Source organism: Sorghum bicolor, chromosome 10 (assembly GCF_000003195.3).
Source record: "Sorghum bicolor cultivar BTx623 chromosome 10, Sorghum_bicolor_NCBIv3, whole genome shotgun sequence".
Lineage (NCBI taxonomy): Eukaryota > Viridiplantae > Streptophyta > Magnoliopsida > Poales > Poaceae > Sorghum > Sorghum bicolor.
The window spans coordinates 26,902,783-26,923,679 of NC_012879.2; positions in this window are offsets into that span (position 1 = coordinate 26,902,783).

Sequence of the window (20,897 nt, forward strand, 5' to 3'; positions counted from 1 at the left end):
AACCTATGAAGCCGAAGTAGACACTCTGCCAAATTCTTCATCTACTTTAGCTATCCCAAGTTTTGAGCCACAAGAGGAAGAAATTCCACCACCGGACTTCATGCTGGATATAGAATCCGACCTTTTTGCCGATTTTGGAAATATTTCAAACTACCATTCTATTGACAAACCCCAAAACGGCCAGTTTAGCATTTATTTACCAAGTGAATATCAATTGAGAGAGCTTATCTCAGTAATGAGTAGCGAATGGTTGGAGGAATCAGAGCTTTCCTCTGATGTGATCCGTTTGGACACACCCTCTATAACTATACGTTGTGCTTATAATTCTAATCGATTTAATGCTCTTTATAATCCTGTTGTGGGGATCAACATTATGTCTGAATCTTTTGCACTTAAACTATTTAAAAATCTTGTCTTAACCCCCACAACAAAGATCATAAAGGAATCTTCGGGACGATTAATCCCCAGTCTTGGAATTATTAATGTCCTACCTCTTACGGTAGAAGGCTCCATGGTTCATTTGAACTTCTATATCTTTGATACATGGGACTTCGACCTGTTAATAGGACAACCTTTTAGAAGACTCCTTTATGAAGGTCATACTGGAAAGCTACACATTTCTTTTGGAAAAACTTTTCAATTCCCAATAATAATTTCACACTCCTTAAATAATAAGGCTGAGTCATTTCTTTTGCCTGATCCTATGGAGGAAGTAAAGGCTGCATCTCTAGAGCTTTTAGATGAATCAGACTTAGAAGACGAAACTCCTTTCTTCACAGAAGAAGAAGATGAACCTTCTGAGCCTGAACCCTTAGACGTGTTTGCAGAAACACCTAGACCCACCATAGAACTTAAAACTTTACCACCCGGTCTTACCTATGCTTTCCTAAACAATAATCCAGAGTTCCCTGTGATCATTAGCGATAAACTCACTCAGGATCAAACTGTGCGATTAATGACCATTCTTGAGAAACATCACTCAGTATTCGGCTACTCACTTCAAGATCTTACAGGAATCAGTCCTATGATTTGTACCCATCGTATTCCAACAGATCCTTCTGTTACACCCTCTCGAGAACCCCAACGTAGACTTAACAACACTATGAGAGAGGTAGTTAAAAAGGAAGTTATAAAGTTGCTGCATGCAGGGATTATATATCCTGTGCCGCACAGTGAGTGGGTGAGCCCAGTCCAAGTTGTGCCCAAAAAGGGAGGCATGACAGTTATTATGAATGAAAAGAACGAGCTAATTCCGCAACGCACCGTCACAGGATGGCGGATGTGCATAGACTATAGAAAACTAAACAAAGCCACGAGAAAAGATCACTTTCCTTTACCTTTTTATAGATGAGATGCTAGAGCGGTTAGCAAACCATTCATTCTTCTGTTTCTTAGATGGATATTCAGGGTATCATCAAATCCCGATCCATCCTGATGATCAAAGCAAAACCACTTTTACATGCCCTTATGGAACTTATGCTTACCGTAGAATGTCTTTTGGGTTATGTAATGCACCAGCTTCTTTTCAAAGATGCATGATGTCTATATTTTCTGATATGATTGAAGAGATTATGGAAGTTTTCATGGATGATTTCTCTGTTTATGGAAAAACCTTTGATAGTTGTCTTGAAAACTTAGACAAGGTTTTGCAAAGATGTGAAGAAAAGCACTTAATCCTTAATTTGGAAAAATGTCATTTTATGGTTAGGGAAGGAATAGTGCTAGGACACTTAGTGTCTGAAAGGGGGATTGAGGTAGACAAAGCTAAAATTGAAGTAATTGAACAACTACCTCCACCTGTGAATATAAAAGGAATTCGAAGCTTTCTTGGCCATGCTGGTTTTTATCGTAGATTCATAAAAGATTTTTCATTTATTGCTAGACCACTTACTCTTTTGCTAGCCAAGGATGCTCCTTTCAAATTTGATGATGCATGTTTAACATCTTTCAATTTATTAAAGAAAGCACTCATCTCTGCACCAATCATTCAACCCCCTGATTGGTCGTTACCTTTTGAAATTATGTGTGATGCTAGTGATTATGCTGTGGGGGCAGTATTGGGACAAACTAAAGATAAGAAGCATCATGCAATTGCTTATGCCAGTAAAACTTTGACAGGAGCTCAACTTAACTATGCAACCACTGAAAAAGAGCTCCTGGCTGTTGTCTTTGCCATTGATAAATTTAGATCTTATTTAGTTGGAGCTAAAATAATTGTTTACACTGATCATGCTGCATTAAAATATTTGCTCACTAAAAAAGATGCTAAACCTCGCCTGATTAGATGGATCTTATTACTCCAAGAATTTGACTTAGAAATAAAAGATAAAAAAGGAGTAGAAAATTCTGTTGCTGATCACTTGTCTAGAATGTATTTTAAGAGTCCACAGGAAACCCCCATCAATGATTCACTCCGGGACGACATGCTCTACGGGATTAACAGGTCTGACCCCTGGTATGCAGATATTGTTAATTTTATGGTTTCAGGGTATGTACCACCAGGAGCAAACAAGAAGAAGCTTATTCAAGAAAGTCGTTCACATATATGGGACGAGCCATACCTCTTCTGAGTATGCTCTGATGGCTTACTCAGGAGATGTGTGACCACTGAGGAAGGATGGAAGATCATCGACATATGTCATTCATCACCATATCGAGGTCACTATGGAGCATTCCGTACACATTCAAAGATCTGGCAGTGTGGATTCTATTGGCCTACAATGTATGAAGACACGAAGCAATATATCAGAAGATGTGGGCCATGTCAAAGGCACGGAAACATAAATACAAGGGATGCAATGCCACTCACCAACAACCTTCAGATTGAGCTCTTTGATGTCTGGGGAATAGACTACATGGGTCCATTTCCTCCATCAAAGAAGTGTGAGTACATCTTGGTGGCGGTTGACTATGTCTCCAAGTGGGTAGAAGCATTACCTTGCAAGCATGCCGACAACATCAGTTCAAAGAGGATGTTTGAAGAAATTATATTTCCAAGATTTGGAGTCCCCAGAGTAGTGATAAGTGATGGAGGAGCACACTTCATCGACAAACGCTTCAAGCAATATCTATCAAGACATGGAATCCGTCACAACGTCGCTACCCCTTATCATCCTCAGACAAGTGGCCAAGCAGAGACTTCCAACAAACAAATCAAGAATATTCTTCAGAAGACAGTAAATGAAATGGGAACAGCGTGGAAAGACAAGTTACCCGATGCACTCTGGGCATACCGGACAGCATACAAGACCCCAATTGGAATGTCTCCATACCAATTGGTGTATGGGAAGACTTGCCATCTACCTGTTGAACTAGAATTCAAAGCACACTGGGCCATAAAGAGATGGAATATGGACCTAGATGTTGCTGGAGATTATAGAAGAATGCAATTATCAGAATTGAAAGAATGGCGAGAGAAGGCATATCACAATTCAAAGATCTACAAAGAAAGAGTCAAGAGGTGGCATGACAAGAGAATCAAGAAGAAGGAGTTCACACCCGGAGATAAGGTATTACTTTTTAATTCCAGGGTGAAGCTTTTCGGGCATGGAAAACTCCGGAGCAAATGGGAAGGACCATTCAAGGTAATCAATTCATCATCCCACGGAGCTATCACACTTCAAAACAGCGAAGGTACGTTATTCAAGGTAAATGGTCAACGTCTTAAATTATTTTTAGAGCCCAATGAGGAATTTGAAGAAATAGACGTAGTCCATTTTTACCTTCCCATGGAGAATTAGAGCCCGACACTTTTGGTCTGATGGTTTTGGGTCATATATATATTTTTCTAAATAATTTCGCATCTAGAAACGTGCTCGGAGAAGTGGGCCCACAGAGGAGCCAGAGAGAGGGCGGGCGCCCAGGTCAAGTGGGCGGGCGCCGAGCCCCTGTTCCCCCTCGGTCCCGACTTTCTCTGTTATGGAAAATGCACTTAGGGTGATCCGAATAATCCCTCGGATGGAAAGTTTCGCACGCACATCGACGGGAGCAACCCGAACAACCCATAGAGGCATCCTTTTGACCCCTATATAAACAGACCCCTGACCTCAGTTTTCAAACACCAAGCCCCCAAGCTTTCTCTCCTTCAACTAGAGCTTGATTAGCTCTCCTTTAATTAGAGCTTAATTAGCACTACTTCAATTAAAATGTTATTAGTTCCTTGCTACTCCAATGGCCGACAAGTACCACGACGATTGGGAAGTCGTCCCCTTCAACCTCAACATGGAGCCAGTGGAAGACCCCGATGCCCGTGCTCTCGTCCCGGCCAAAACAGAGCGTCAGCTAGAAGCCATGCCATTACGCCAACGCAGCTCCGCCCAATCTTACCATGCTCAACCAGTTCTCACCGCACCACCACAACCCCTACTCCTCAAAGGACCATCATCCAAGACGAAGACCACTATCAAGGTGCCAATCGGCACAAGGATCCTTCCACCTAGACCCAATGAGAGGGTCGTTGGAGTCAAGACCAACCGGAGCGGCGAGATCAGCAGCGTACGCTACACTTCAGAGGAGGAAAGGCCTTACTTTGAAGGGATTAGAGCAGCCAAAGTCCGTTTCATCCCTCCAAAGGCAGCCCCGAAGCACGCTCTCAATGCTTTTGAAACACCTCCCAAGCGTCGCAAGACTATAATGGATATTGATGAGGAAGTTCGCAGGCTAGATAGAGTTATCATAGACCTCCAGTCCTCAATTAATTCCCTCACTAGGCAGCTCTCTAACCACAACACCATTATACTAGGCCTTAGGCAGGATCTTGCCAGTGCCAACAAGAATATCAAGGAATTAGAGCGCCGTTAAGTTATCTAGATTAGACCTTGAGGCAATGCATCTTAGTCATCTATCTTTAAATTCGGTTTAGGTTTGCAATTATCATCAGTTTACTATTATTATCAGTTTGCTATCAGTTTGTTATCAGTCTTTTGTACTAAATGCCTCAAGATCAATAAAGGGTATTACTATTATTTTTATGTCTTGTGTGTCTCTACTTTATTTTTGTGCAAGAAAGCAGAAAACAAGTATGGGGGAGATCCCTCGACATGCTAAACACACTCCGACTGCACCACTCCACCACTCAGGTACACACTCTGCACACTTTACTTCATACATACATTTATTTTGGATTATGCAGATTACTGTTTCCGACATGATAAAATAAAAAGATTAAAATATTTCTAATCATGATTAATCTCAATCTGTGATATTTCCTGAAAACTTACAATTATTATAAAATCATTTTAAAACCCTATGTTACTTAAGTCAATATGGAATATGTGATGGTAGAGTATGAGTTTCTTATTCTTGATATCATTGTTGCTTGGAGAATTTATTTCAAAATATTCAAAATTCTAGCTACCATCCTCAGTGTTTTATATGCCTGATAAAAATAAAAATATTAATTATGATTATAAAAGCTATCTACTCTGTATTGAGTTTGTTCAAAATGAGTTAGACCCTTGTTGAGAGATTTATCATGCTCCCAAGATCAAGAAACTATTTCAGTAAGATTCACTCTTCCGAAGTATTATTGCATTAGAGGCATGGGCTATGCAAAAATAAAGATATTTCGAGGAAATAAAAAGGAGCAAGTGCTCGACAACCTCGCAGAAAAAAATGGACAAGTGTCCGGCAGTAGAATTAGGGGTACCTTGGTATCCACTTAAAAAAAATGATAGCCCATGGTCCCTCTAATAAGCAATATGCCAGCAAGAGTTGACAAAGTTTTTAATTTTCAAAGTCTTTGATCTAAGAGTATGACATTCCCCTCCTCGGATCCCGTTTTGATCAGGTAATAAATGCAAAGTAAGTATGCTTGAGAATTTTTGCAAAATAAAACAGCCTCAGTGAGATATATATAAAAGATAATGAGTGATCTGAGAGAACCTATGAGGATAAAAAGGTATGCTAACTTTCTTTCAAAAATATACAAAAACTCCAAGTGACAGGATCGAGAAGAAAGGATCTTTACTCTTAATCATAAACTTCCCTGACTATGGTACACAGTGGAATTTTAACACCCTGCAATTATATAAAGAGAATGTTTTAAATGTTTACCCCAGATATTGTTCTTAACCATCCTTTTCTCGAGGACGAGTAAAAGCCTAAGTATGGGGGTATTTGTTGACGGTTCTTAAGTATCAATTTTAATTATCAAATAAACAAGAGAATGGACCAATATGCAACCATCACCTAGAATTAGGGTTTGATCTGACAGAATTCCACGAGTTTTGTTGTTTATCTATTTCTGCAAGGGGTTATCAGGAAATAAGGAAGAAAGGCCCACATGTCGGGATTACATAGAGATATCAACGCACCGCGCAATTTTACTTCATCTAGAAGACTCCAGAAGCCACGAGACCGAAGCGGAGGCAAAACTGGGCCAGGCCCAGGGTGCCCGCCCTGGAAGCCTGGGCGCTCGCCCCCCTGCTGGAGCCAAATCAGGACTCTTTCGCTCGGGATATTCCACCGACCTATTGGATCAAGAAAAACATAGTACCACCTCGCCTATCGACCCAAAAACGCATAGAAGGGGAGAACTATATAAGCAAGGCCCCCTGGCCCCTGGAGAAGACATGAAGAAATTATCATAGAGATTGAGGGGTGCCCTCGACGGAAAACCTCTTCTCTAATTAATATTTCTTTTTAGGCTTAGCAATCAATGTAAGGTAGAAATAGATCTTCTAGTTTCTACTAGATTGAGAGAGATAGAGTGGAGGTGTAGAGTGGAGGAAGCCCGGCCTGTCGGTGTCTACTCCAAGCTTGTACCTGCGGGATCAAGTTCTCCTAACCCGAAGCTTGCTCCTAGGATTCTTCAGTATTTCGACTTCTAAATTCTAGTAAGTTCTTGTTTTATTGTTCTTATGGTTTATGAGTTTACTTTAATCTCTTCGCGTAGAGTTTAGAGTAATCATTGCTGGCGTAAACGTGGTGTTTAGGCTGGGGTACTCATAGATATTCCCTGACTAGCTGGACCGTGGTTGTAGTGAGGAACGTGACAATTCCGAGCTACCTTTGTAGATCACATCTCGTTAGCAGGAAGGATAGGGTTTATAGGTGTGGGTTGAACATCCTCTGTGGTGTCTAGATTCTGTTAGCCTCCCCATTAGAACAGTAGATCATCCTTACCAAGGTTAGAAGGAGACTACGGTTGCAGTCTTCTCTATTTATCACTCACATCGAAAGACATTCTTTGTGCCTAAAGGTTAGTAGTAATAGACCGGTTAGTCAGATGCACTCTTTCTCCTAGTGGTAAAAAAATAAATACGATACTCTGGATAATTTCCCGGGTGAAGTGCTCACCGATATCCGTGCGCTTGCGGATCAATTCCTTATTGCGTTCCCAAATATCAACAACACCTTGGTTGATCCATGACAAGCCATCCGATAATACCACAGTGCTTCATTTAACAACGTATGCCACCGCTTAGGATTTTCTTCAATCTTTCGTTTAATAAGCTTGATAATCCCTTTGTTAGATGCCTCGGCCTGCCCATTGGCTTGAGCATAATAAGGAGAAGAATTCAACACTTTAATCCCCATACCGATTGCGAATTCATCAAACTCCCCCGATGTGAACATAGTGCCCTGATCGGTAGTAATTGTCTGAGGAATCCCAAATCGGTAAATAATGTGTTCCTTCACAAAATCAATCATATTGGCCGAGGTGACCTTCTTCAAAGGAATAGCTTCAACCCATTTAGTGAAATAACCAGTGGCAACCAAAATAAACTTATGCCCCTTACTAGATGGTGGATAAATCTGGCCGATCAGATCGATAGCCCATCCCCGGAACGGCCAAGGCTTTATGATAGGATTCATAGCCGATGCGGGTGCTCTTTGAATGTTACCAAACTTTTGACAACCTTGACACCCCTTGAAATATTTAAAGCAATCCTCAAGTATGGTCGGCCAAAAATATCCGTTCCTTCGAATCATCCACTTCATCTTAAAAGCTGACTGATGTGCCCCACACACTCCTTCATGGATTTCTCCCATCAAACTTCTAGCTTCATCATCACCTAAGCATTGGAGAAGAATTCCATCAATAGTTCGATAATACAATTCATCTTCGAGGAGCACATATTTGGTTGCTTGAAACCGAACTCGTCTTTCAACTTTCTTAGATGGATTTTTTAGATAATCAATAATTTCATTCCTCCAATCATCGGCGAATCTATCCATTAAAAACCGTCGTCAGAACCGACTGCTTGGATCGATGGAATCTCGTAATCGGCAACTTTGAGAAAATCCTTCTCCCAAACTTCTCCTGAAATGCACCTAGTCCTCTCATAGGTATCTGCCTCTGCCGATGCAATAACATAAGAAGAATCCCCTGGGACAATCTCAATCTTGTCACCTACCCACTGAACCAAGCATTGGTGCATTGTAGACGGGATGCAACAATTGGCATGAATCCAATCTCTTCCCAACAATAAGTTGTAAGCACCCTTTCCGCTAATCACAAAGAAAGTTGTCGGCAAGGTTTTGCTGCCGATGGTCAACTCTACACAGATTGCCCCTTTGACTGGAGACACGTTTCCTTCAAAGTCTTTGAGCATCATATCGGTCTTGGTCAAATCCTGATCCCCTTTCCCAAGCTTCCGATATACTGCATACGGCATAATATTAATAGCAGCTCCACCATCAACTAGGATCTTGGTCATTGGCTGTCCATCAACCCTCCCTTTGACGAACAGAGCCTTGAGATGCTGTCTCTCGTCATCGGCAGGTTTCTCAAAGATAGCTGTCATCGGATCCAGAGCCAGCTGAGCTATCTGATCAGAAAATTTCAACTCATCATCACTGGATGGTGCAAGAAACTCCATCGGCAACATAAAGACCATATTAACTCCTGCCGATGGACCTTCCCTCTTGGCGTCTGATGGCTGCTGACTTCCAGAGTTCTCGCCCTTGTTTAGTTCCTCTTGCCTTTCACGCTGCAATCTTCTTTTCTGTGTCTTGGTCAACCCTTCCAGACACCATGGAGGAAGTGGCTTCTGCCTTGCTGCTGGGCGTCGATTCTCCCTTGACTCCATCCAATGCGTGTTAGCATCCCTGCAAAATATGAACTCGTTGGGAACTCGTGCATTAGCCATCTCCTCGAGTTCTTCCTGGTTTCTGGGAAAATATTGGACACGATTGCCAAGCCTATCGTGCACGCTGAGCTTGCCCCCCATCCGATCATGAACTGATGCTCTTCCTCTGATCGGCCCATTAAATCGCCGATTGTCATCATGATAACGCCGATCAGACCTATCGTACCGATCATAACCGTTGCACTCAGGGTAGTCTCTGACAGTAGGAAGCTTAATATTTTCCTCCCAACAATGGATGAAAAACGGGCAGTTCCAATGATCTCTATGCCGATTCCACTCCTGACGGCGTCTTTCTTCCTCCCGACGATAATCTTCTTGCTGGCGCCGGTACCGATCTTCCCGTTGCTGCCAGTTCTCTCGAGGCCTTCTATGAGTTATAACGATGCCAGACCGAGGAGGCCTCCCTGAACTGGTTCCTTCCTGGACCAAGCCCTTACCTCTTGCATCGGCAGTAGTAATTTGTTGTTGAGGGTCTACCGATGCACTTCTCTCGGCTGCTTCCGATGTTAAGACCTTGGCCTTCCCCTTGGCATCCAACATGTTTGTCGGGAAAGGATGTTGGTCTATCTTCATCGGTTTCTGAGCCTTGGAACTGTCAAATTTAATTCTCCCAGACTCTATTGCCGATTGCAGCTGCTGTCTGAAAACTTTGCATTCATTAGTGTCATGAGAAGTTGCATTATGCCACTTGCAATACTTCATCCTCTTCAACTCCTCTGCCGATGGGATCACATGATTAGGAGACAGCTTGATCTGACCTTCCTGGAGTAGAAAATCAAATATCTTATCGGCCTTAGCGGTGTCAAAAGCGAACTTTTCTGGTTCCTTCTACCCAAAAGGGCAAGACATCGGCTTCTTATTCTTTACCCACTCTGCCAAGCCGATGACTGGTTCCTCATCAGAATCGGAGCTCGTTGCTTCATCGACAAATGACACTTTCTTATTCCACGCTCTTTTGGGCTCGAAAGGCTTGATGTCTTGATCAGAAATCCTCTGCACCAAATGACTTAAACTTTCGAACTCCTGAGAAGCATACTTGTCCCTGATATGTGGCAACAAACCCTGGAAAGCCAAATCGGCTAGCTACCGATCATCCAGAACTAGACTGTAACATTTATTTTTGACTTCCCGTATCCTCTGCACAAAGCCTTCAACCGATTCATCATTGCGTTGCCTCAACTTGACCAAGTCGGTGATCTTCTTCACATGAACCCTAGAGAAGAAGTATTTGTGGAATTGTTTCTCTAGATCGGCCCAAGTAATCACTGAGTTGGGAGGTAATGATATAAACCAGGTGAAGGCCGATCCAGACAATGATGATGAAAATAGACGAACCCTCAATTCGTCCCTATTACCAGCTTCCCCGCATTGAATGATGAACCTATTGACATGCTCCATGGTTGACATGTCATCTTGCCCAGAAAACTTAGTGAAATCCGGTACCTTGTACCGATGAGAAAGCGGAATCAAATCATATGCGGGAGGATACGGTGTCCGGTAAGAGTAAGTATTGACCTTGGGTTTTATTCCAAATTGATCCCTCATTACTTCAGCGATCTTATCGGCCCAATATGCATCGGCATCCTGCCGATGAGGCGGCTGCGGGTCCGACGCTTGGTGACGAGCTTCCACGTGTCTGTTTGGGGCATGATCTGCACGGAACATTGGGTTGATCATCTGGCCTCCAATCTGCGGACCACCAAACTGCTGTCCACCGACTTGCTGCCCCCCGAGTTGCTGTCCAATATTCATTAGCTGGCTGGAGATCCCCTGACTTTGGAATCCGGGATAGATCTGTCCTTGCTGGAACCCTGTAGCCTGGTAACTCTGTTGGGGCGATTGTGGAAAGACTTGCTGTCCAAGCCATCCATTATTAGCGTTCATCGGCATAGGTGCTGCTGATGATTGGTAATTGGGTACCATCATTGAATTGACATACCCAGACTGGGCCATAGACCTCTATTGCATCAGCACTGAATCTGCCGATGCATTAGGCATCTGGAACATTGAATCTTGAGGATTCCCAGCGTGAGGCCTTGCAGTAGTAGTTGTGGTATACCGAGGACTCTGGTTCCACAGCGCATTGGGAGGCGCCGATACCATAGAAGAATTGCCCCTCATGTCAGTTATCTGTGATGTACCCGGTGTTAATTTTGGAGGCATACGGTAGCCCCACCAATTGGGAGGAGGAGTCAACCGTGACATTGCCGATGCCAACATATCTGTAGTCAATTTATTCTGCCCACTTGAAGTTTGTGGGTTGGTTGTCATCGGCACAGATTGTGTGCTAGTAGCTCCCAATGTACCTGGAGGGACAGCAGATTGTGCACTCACAGCTGTCAAAGCAGCCGATGGAGCCGTAACCTCTGGTGCTGTTGGTTGATGATGAGTGGGGCCCACATAATCTGGTGGGATTTGTCCTTCCTTGAAAGTTCTTGCCACGGCATTGAAAACCGTATTAGACAGTATGCCAGCTTGGTTGATCAAAGCTCGGTTGATGGCACTGTCAACCATATCTTGAAGCTTGCCAGGATTGGCTTCGAAAGTAACCTGCCGTGGTGCCGGCAGCGCATCTTTCTGGATCACCTCGCCGCTCCTGTTTATGCTGAAAGACCTCAGGCATTGCAGCTTGAACTCTTCCATGGCTTGGGCAATAGCTTGCTTCTGCTCATCCTTGAGATTGGCCTCCGTCACGGGGATGACGTTCTCCTGATCAAAGTCAGAGATCGACATGTTGATCTTGATCTTGAATCGGTCCCACTGGGCGTGCCAAAAGATGTGTTGATGCAAAATAGATCTGCAAACACAAAGGGCTAATACCCAATTCAAACGTTAAGGCGTGCCAGCCGATTTGACCTTACTATCAGCAAAGGTGATAACTCGAATACTTTAGTCCTGACAACAGCGATGCGCCCGGATGTCACGGCTAAGAGGTACTCACGCAGAACTTGAGAACACGCCGAGCTTAAGTCGACGAATTCCTAAGAACTCGTAATAAAAGGGAAAAAAGTATGACGAAGTCATCGAAAAGTAGATCCTAGAATATGAGTAAAAACGTGTGTTTGATTGATTGATAGATGTCTCATTACAAGGCCCTAGGGTTCATATTTATACCCTGCTCAAAGAGCTACAACTAAACACGACTATAATTCGAATTCCAAATTACACGGAATCCGTATACAAAATGACTTAAATAAATAAGGAAATAACAAAGCTATCTCCCGTGACAAACTAAAATTCTTCCATAAACCGATCAGCAGTTTCCGGACCCCTCCTCTGTATCATCGGCAGACTCCTTGCCATAGTCATCGGCAGACTCCTCCATTATAGCCATCGGCATAAACACATCACTGCCTGCAGACTTAGTCACATCCGACCTCTCCTTCATCGGCAACCATCCTCATCGGCAATTCATCTTGTAAACAGCATATTGCCTCTTTATCCTGCCATCCTGGACACGTGCCCAAAAAACGGTGTCAACAATTAACTTCCACCATGGGACTTGCAACCGTCACTTGTGTCTTGAGCAGTTAAAAGATAGAACGGTCAAGTCAAGCGCCATGGCTCTTGTTCTTTGATCAACTATAGCTCTGGAGTTTTTACAGATTTTCAAATAAAACTGAGAGATTCCTTGTATGACTCTCTCTAGTCTCTCTTTTGTGGTATTTCTGGATCCTTACCAAGGCAGTGACGAAATGTGCCTTCTCCCAAAGTATGTGGTATTTGTGGTATGAGGCATAATGATATTGCCTTCTCTCTCACCCTACTCTAATAAGGTTTTGATATCTGGAGCTCATAGGTGGGAGACAGCTAATACATACTTACAAGACATTTATTGCATAGTCAAACCATGGATCCAGAGAAACAAGTCAATAAGTCAAATCAAGATGTGCATGTGTGACGAATGAATAGTGATAATGGTGAAAACAATGGTGAAAGTCTAATTCTACTTTTGCTCTTTTGAGGGGATACATACCTGTGGGGGTATAAACCCCTATACCCTTACGGCTAGACTTCAGCCAGGAAGCTTGGCCCACTACGAGACGAGTTCAAGGCTTGATCCGACAGCTCGGAGTTTTGCGCAAGGAAACAAGACGTGGAGATCAAGCAGGATTCTAGTCGGTTAGAATAGGAATTGATATCGAATTATCTATGGCAATTGTAACCGACTAGGATTAGTTTCCAGATCTGTAACCCTGCCCTCCAGACTATATAAGGAGGGGCAAGGGACCCCCCTAGGATATCATATTCTCTCGGCACAAATCAATACAACCAGACGCAGGACGTAGGTATTACGCCAACTCGGCGGCCGAACCTGGATAAAAAGCTTGTCCGTGTCTTGCGTCACCATCGAGTTCGTAGTTTGCGTACCATCTACCGATAAACTACTACCGTGGGTATACCCCAAGGTAGACTGCCGACTAGCTTTCGTCGACAGTGGCGCGCCAGGTAGGGGGTGTGCGTACAACTTTTCCGGCGAACAAGATGGTCACGATCCCAGCTTCCGCGACCGTGCACGAAGGCCTCACGTTCACCGTCGGCCAGATCACGTGGACGACGTGCAGCGGCGGCTTCGCGACCACGGTTCCGAAAGAGATCCAGATCCAATCTGAGATCACGCCGTCTCCGACCACACGCATGACGGCACCAAGCTCCCGACCACCGTTCCCACTCTACAAGGGAAAGGAGATCGACTGCTCGGACCTCCTCCAAGCGCTCGATCACGCTGACTCCAAGCTACTCGAAGTCTCCCAACTAATAGATGGAGTTCTGCGCCGGCCCGACCAAGCTGCTCGAGCGGATTTTTCGAAATCCCGCCGGCCAACTCGTGTCGCCACACACGAACGGCTGGGAACGTCCCTGACGATAACCTCAACCTCCTCAGGACGATCCGTCGAGCTCAAAAAGGAAGACTATCCTTGCGGCCTGAACAACTCGGCCTCTGTTTACTCACAGCATGTCCAATCCGTTTTCAGCAAGGCGGGCTGGTCACCGACAAGGAACAATCGTCACCATGTCAACATGGTGACAATCCAAGAGCTACGGGACGGCCAGGTTTCCAGCACCAACTCAAGCACCGGCTCCGTCCCCACCGAGGTTATAAACACCGAAGACGAGGGCTACGACCTGGATTTTCCTTCACACCCTCCGGGTTTCGACCGATTCCCGATATTCCCCCCCCCGGCGAGGGGATATTGTGTTCAATGTCAGCGCCGACGAACCGGCTGTTGACGGAGAATCAGATGACCAGAGGTAACTCCGCGAACAGCGTAACGCCGATCGCGCCCGACGGCGTGCGGACGAGCAACAACAGATGCCACCAAGTAACCTCAACGATGCCTTTGACATGGTCGGGGACCAGCCGGTCTACAAAACGCCAAGCGCCAACGTGGCTGTCGCCATGGCCAACCTGGATCGGCTTCCTGACACCCCCGAATGCCAGGGAGTCCGGACCAGCATCCGAGCACACCTGATCGCCGCAATGGGACAGACAGCCACTCTGCTCAAGAGAGTCCAGGACGTCTCTTATACGGAAGCCGCCTCCGACCAGACTAATCGTAGCCGGGCCTCACCCAGCAGGCGTCACCGCAGCCGCTCCCCCGACAACCGTCGAGGGGACTCACGGCGCGACGATGGTGGTCGGGACGCCGATGGCCGCCGCCAGCAGAACCGCGTACGCGGCCAAGAAGAAGAAGATCAACACAGGGATCTCCGCCACAACATCCCTCCCAAAGATGCCCGGGACCGCATCAACAGGCGCGCCGCAGAGAGAGCAGTCCACGAAAACCTGCGCCGCATCGAGTACGATGCGACCCACGGTCCTCCGGGCCTAAGGCAGTTCTCCTCACACCTCCGCCAGGTCGTGTGGCCCCGCAATTTCAAGCTCGAAAAACTTAAAAAATACGACGGCAAGGAAAATCCAGAGAACTGGATCACTCTCTATGAAATCGCCGTCCGATCAGCGGCAGGAGATGAGCACGTCATGGCTAACTACTTCCCCGTAGTCCTCGACCAGGCTGGTCATCAGTGGCTTCTCGGCTTGCCCGAGGACTCCTTTGACTCTTGGGAAGAGCTACGACAGGCTTTCATCGACAACTTCATCGCCACATGCGAGCAGCCCGGAAACAAGTATGACCTTGAAAGGATAAGAGACAGGAAGAATGAACCTCTGCGCGATTACATCCGACGATTCTCGGATATGCGCCTCAAAATCCCGAAGATTTCTCATGACGAGGCCATATCAGCCTTTATCAAAGGCTTGCGTTTCCATGAAGCGCTGAGGAACAAGCTGTTGCGTAAGCGCCCATCAATGGTAGCAGAGCTCCTCGCCACGGCTAAAAATTACGCCGATGCTGATGACGCAGAAAAACTAATCCGAGACGACGCGAGAGGCCCCGACCAGCCTTCTCGGCGAGATGACGGTCGTGGTCGCTACGACAACAGAAGTCACCGCCGCTCCGACAACCGCGATCACCGAGAGGGTTGGGATCGGCGGCGCGACAGCCGCGACGACTTCAGAGGAAAGCGCCCTCGTGAATACGACCACGAAGTAAATACGGTCAAACGTCCCAACGGACGACGGGACTACCAAGACGACTACAACAAAACGTTGAAGGGACCGTGCCAGCTACACCCAAAGTCTAACCATACCATGGAAGAGTGCCGCGTCCTCAAAAGTATCTATACACGGCGGGCCGCCCAAGAGGACTCCGCCAAGAAAAATAACAACAAGGCAAAAGAATGCACAGCAGCACAAAAAGCGGCTTACCTTGACTTCGTCGACGAGGCGCTTGGCCGCGCGCTCCACCCTGGCGGCCTCTTCGGTCTCGGCGAGCTCCTCATGCCCGATAAAGTGATCCCCGCGTTGGCGCCACACATACACGTGTTGGCGGCCATCACGGGGACGACCCTCGATCTCTTCCACCTCGTCATCGGAGGCCGCCCGGGTTTCCTCCTCCTGTGCTGCGTCACCCCCGGCGGTGGTCCCAGGTATTACTGGCCCTTGGACCAGACCTGGGGAGCCCTCAGCCGAAGAGGCTCCTGCTCGGGGCGGCGGGGGGACTTCACTCCCCCCGGCAGGAGGAGCAGTCGGAGATCTTCCCTTCTCTGAGGAGTCAGTTGGGGGAGCCTCTCCAGCCCTGGTCGGGCTGCTTGTTGTAGTCGGCGCCGCGCTCGGGAGCCCCTCGGTGCTCCCAGGCGCGACTGCAGCTGTTGGCTCCTCTGTGGTCTGGGGGGCCGCATCCCCAGAACCGCGGGCAGGCTCGCCCGTTCCCTGGCTGGCAGTTTGGCCAGGGTCGACATCCGATGCCGCAGTACAGGAACAAAAGTTAAAAAAAAAGGAGTCCAAAATACGTAAGTCGAACACTTACAGGTCTGACCGACGGTGGGTCGCGGTGAACCTCCTCCTCGTCCGGCCGGTCGGCACCTGTGCCCCCATCTCGACAACTTGCGGGGCAGCGGCGCCGCTGGCCACTCGATCAGTGGCGACCGGCGCAGTGTCTGGGCGGCTCCGAGGCCGTCAGACCAACGACGGCGCAGCCTCCTCGTCGTCGTCGTCGTCGACGATCCGCACGAGCCGACGACGCTTCGGTGCTTGGCTGCTCTCCGCCGGTAGATCTGCCGGCAGCTCCGGTGTCGGCAAGGGATCTGCCGGCAATGGCCTTTTCCCCGCTACCCTCTCCTCGGATGTCGGGACGGGGCGGGCTTGGTCTTCCTCACTGCTGGTGTAATGAGTACACCGAGCAGCGTCCTCCTCTGGCGGGACCTCTCCCGCAGGATTTTCCATCCCCGGTGCCAGTGATACATACACTGTGCACCGGTCGACATCGCCGACCTGCAAAAGCAACAGAGATGAGTCAACTGCAGACGATATACGAATGATCAAACAGAATCTGCTACATACCTTTGGTGCTGGTCGTCCTAACTTGAAGGCTTGCACCCGATCACTGCCACGGATGAAGCCCCCATCCGCGAAGTTAAACAGCTCGTTCAACAGCTGTTGTACCTCTGCTTTCTCCAAGATCTCCGACCGCATCCTGGTCGGGTCTGCGCTTCCGGCATACTCGTACGCCGAGTGCACCCTCTTCTGGCAGGGCATCACCCGGCGGCAAATGAAGTTGCCGACCACGCCAAGCCCGTCTAGGCGCGACCAGTCGAAGCTTCATGAGATCCGCCACTGGACCGTCGAACTCCGGGCGGTCGGTCCAGCTCGTCCTCTTCTCAGGAATGTATCCCACGTCGCAGAACGTGGAGCTGCCCGGTTCCTCCCTGATGTAGAACCACTTCCTGTACCATTCGGTCAAGGAAGTGTTCCATGGGCAGTGCAGGTAGCGATTCTTCATCCCATCACGAAGGTTGAGGTATACTCCACCTGCAACCTTGGAGCCTCCAACTGCTCCCTTCTTCCTCAAGCAGAAAAGATACCGGAAAAGATCGAAGTGCGGCTCTATGCCAACATAGGCCTCGCACAGGTGGATGAAGGTGGAAATAAGGAGAATTGAGTTCGGGTGCAGATTGCAAATCCCGATCTCATAGTACAAAAGAAGACCTTGAAGAAAAGGATGAACAGGAACACCAAAGCCTCTCTTAACGAAATCTTCAAAAACGACGATCTCACCGGCGTGAGGGTCGGGGTAGCTCTCCCCCTCCGGTGCCCTCCAGCCGCCGAGCTCTGCGCCGTGCAGAAGCCCCATATCGACGAGGTCACCAAGAGATTTTGTGGTGCTGCGAGACTTCTTCCACTCCTTGGCCATCAGTTCGGCCCTCTTCCTGGAGTCGCTCTTCGCCATTAGAGGTGCGAATGTGGGCTGGAGTTAGGAAGATGCAGGAGATTGGAGAAGATGAGAGCGGAAGGTTTGAAGGCAATGGCAGGCGAAGCAGTACAGGCGGACCTAATAGGCCCTTATAAACCCGCGACTCCACCTCTCCCACTTCCTGTATTCTCGGGAAGTGGGCAGGCCATGCGGCGGACGCGGCGTTTCGGTTTACAATGATTATAGACAATTAATGCGGCGGAGTTTTCGTACCAATTGATGGTTTCCTTTTCTCAAACCATGCAAAGAGCGGTTGTACAGTTGCCAGGTGCAACTTTTCATGCATCCGTCTGACATATCGTCAGGAGACCTCGTCACGTCAACTTTAACTAGGAAAGATCTTTTCAAAAGTAAGAAGACACATACGCCAGTGAGTCAACAATCCGGGGACTGCACCGACCACCGAGCACTCGACGCTCGGGGACTGGTCGCCCAGTCTATCAGCTCGGAACTTCAAGGACTGCACCGACCACCGAGCACTCGACGCTCGGGGACTGGTCGCCCAGTCTATCAACTCAGAACTTCAAGGACTGCACCGACCACCGAGCACTCGACGCTCGGGGACTGGTCGCCCAGTCTATCAGCTCGGAACTTCAAGGACTGCACCGACCACCGAGCACTCGACGCTCGGGGACTGGTCGCTCAGTCTATCAGCTCAAAGCTTTAAAGCATGCACCGACCACTGAGCACTCGACGCTCGGGGACGGGTCGTACAGTATAGCAACATATAATTCCAAGAAGCACACTAAGTGCTTGGGGACTGGTCGATTGGTCTTTTCAATTGCAGACGAGCATGACATGCTCGGGGACTGGTAAATTCACTTTAGATCTTGCTACAAGGCTCATAATTCGCCTTCCAGCAAGCTCGGGGACTACATCGGTACGATGCATCTAGCGATGCATCTCAGTCTCAAAACTACTTTGGGGAATTTTCTTTTGACCCTGGCACCACGTGCCTACGTCACCTACTACCAGGCTCGGAGACTAAGTGGGCACACTTCACCTAGCGGTGAATTTGCTTGCTTTTTTGATGCTTCTACCTTTCAAAAAGGTAAAGTGGGCACACTTCACCAGGAAAGAAATTTTTTTAAGAGCACCATGCATTCTTCGAACAACCTGCTTCTTCGATGTCAATGTTGATCAACTGTCTTTCGAGTTACCGTTGCAACTGTTTGGGCGATTTTCCCACTTATTGAAGACGCCAAGCCTCGCTGATCGAAGAAGCAAAAAGACGGCGTGTTGCATCACAATACATGGTGCTCGGGGACTAGCTATGGGGGTATAAACCCCTATACCCTTACGGCTAGACTTCAGCCAGGAAGCTTGGCCCACTACGAGACGAGTTCAAGGCTTGATCCGACAGCTCGGAGTTTCGCGCAAGGAAACAAGACGTGGAGATCAAGCAGGATTCTAGTCGGTTAGAATAGGAATTGATATCGAATTATCTATGGCAATTGTAACCGACTAGGATTAGTTTCCAGATCTGTAACCCTGCCCTCCAGACTATATAAGGAGGGGCAAGGGACCCCCTAGGATATCATATTCTCTCGGCACAAATCAATACAACCAGACGCAGGATGTAGGTATTACGCCAACTCGGCGGCCGAACCTGGATAAAAAGCTTGTCCGTGTCTTGCGTCACCATCGAGTTCGTAGTTTGCGTACCGTCTACCGATAAACTACTACCGTGGGTATACCCCAAGGTAGACTGCCGACTAGCTTTCGTCGACAATACCTTTCTTGCACTTTGAAGCTTTTTGAGGGGAATGAGATGCTCTATATTTCCTTTTTCTTTTCTCTCAGGTGGGTATCTTGTACCCCTAATTCTACTGTCGGACACTTGTCCATTTTTACCTCTCATCTCACTTTTTCTTTTTCTTTCGAGGTTCCGAGCACTTGTCCCTTTTCATTTTCTCGTATTTTTCTTCTTTTTTTTAGAGCACTCACCCTCCTGGAATAATGTAGCAAGTGGTAGTAACCAAAATAGCTCGAGCATTTATTTCACAGGGAAAAACAGGAATGGGATAATGTTTTTGGCTATTCTCTCCCGGATAGGAGTAGAATAATTTTGGGTGAATCCGGAGATGGAAATGAGTGGATGTATGTGGATGCATACTTCCGGAGTAGAAGCAGCATGTATGAGTGGACGTGCAAGTGAATCTTGATTTTAACCGCATGACAAGCTCCTAAGGGTCTACACAGCTTGACCACACTCAATGCTCATAAGCAGTAAAAAAGTAAATGTATGGTTCATAGTCTAATAAGCATGTATATATAGCTGTGGTAGGATTTTAAACTCTCATCATATAGGAACTCATCATGCAACATTTTAAAGATTTTTAAACATAAAATTCTCCAGAATTCTAGCATCTCTAGGAACAGATAAATAGCAGCTCAACCATCCCATATCGTATCCGTTAACGACTTAGACTTTAGATCAAGTACTCTTCCCACAAATTCAGGTTTAGAGCAATCTTTAAATTATAACAGTCATGCCTAAACTTGAGAGAGAGCTCAAATTTGAAAACTAGGTAATTGGCAGAGCAACTATTCATCATATCCATGTGAGAGCTTATCATGAGGGTTCATAGCAAACTTTATTTATTTATTTATTTAGCAAACTAAGAAAAGATATATATATATATAAGCATAAAATCTTTATTTGGGTTTTTATTATTATGCATCTTTTTATTATTTTAACAAAGTATAAGTATAAACGTAGATAGAAATACTTAGCAGGATAAATGGGGGTGCTCTCCTCCAAGCTGGATTTTGACGTAATTTCTTTCGATGTAGCTAGCAGGTGGCGGAGGTGTATTTGAATGTCGGCAGCACCCTGACAGCGATTAGAATGTCCTCCGTCTGCTAGTCTTCTTTAATCCTTGAATTCTGTGGAGCTCAAATAGACAACAAAGCTTTGTGGAATTGGTTAAGTGTTAGCATAAAATCTCTTCTCCTTTATCATGTTGAGCTTCCTTAATAAATGTTA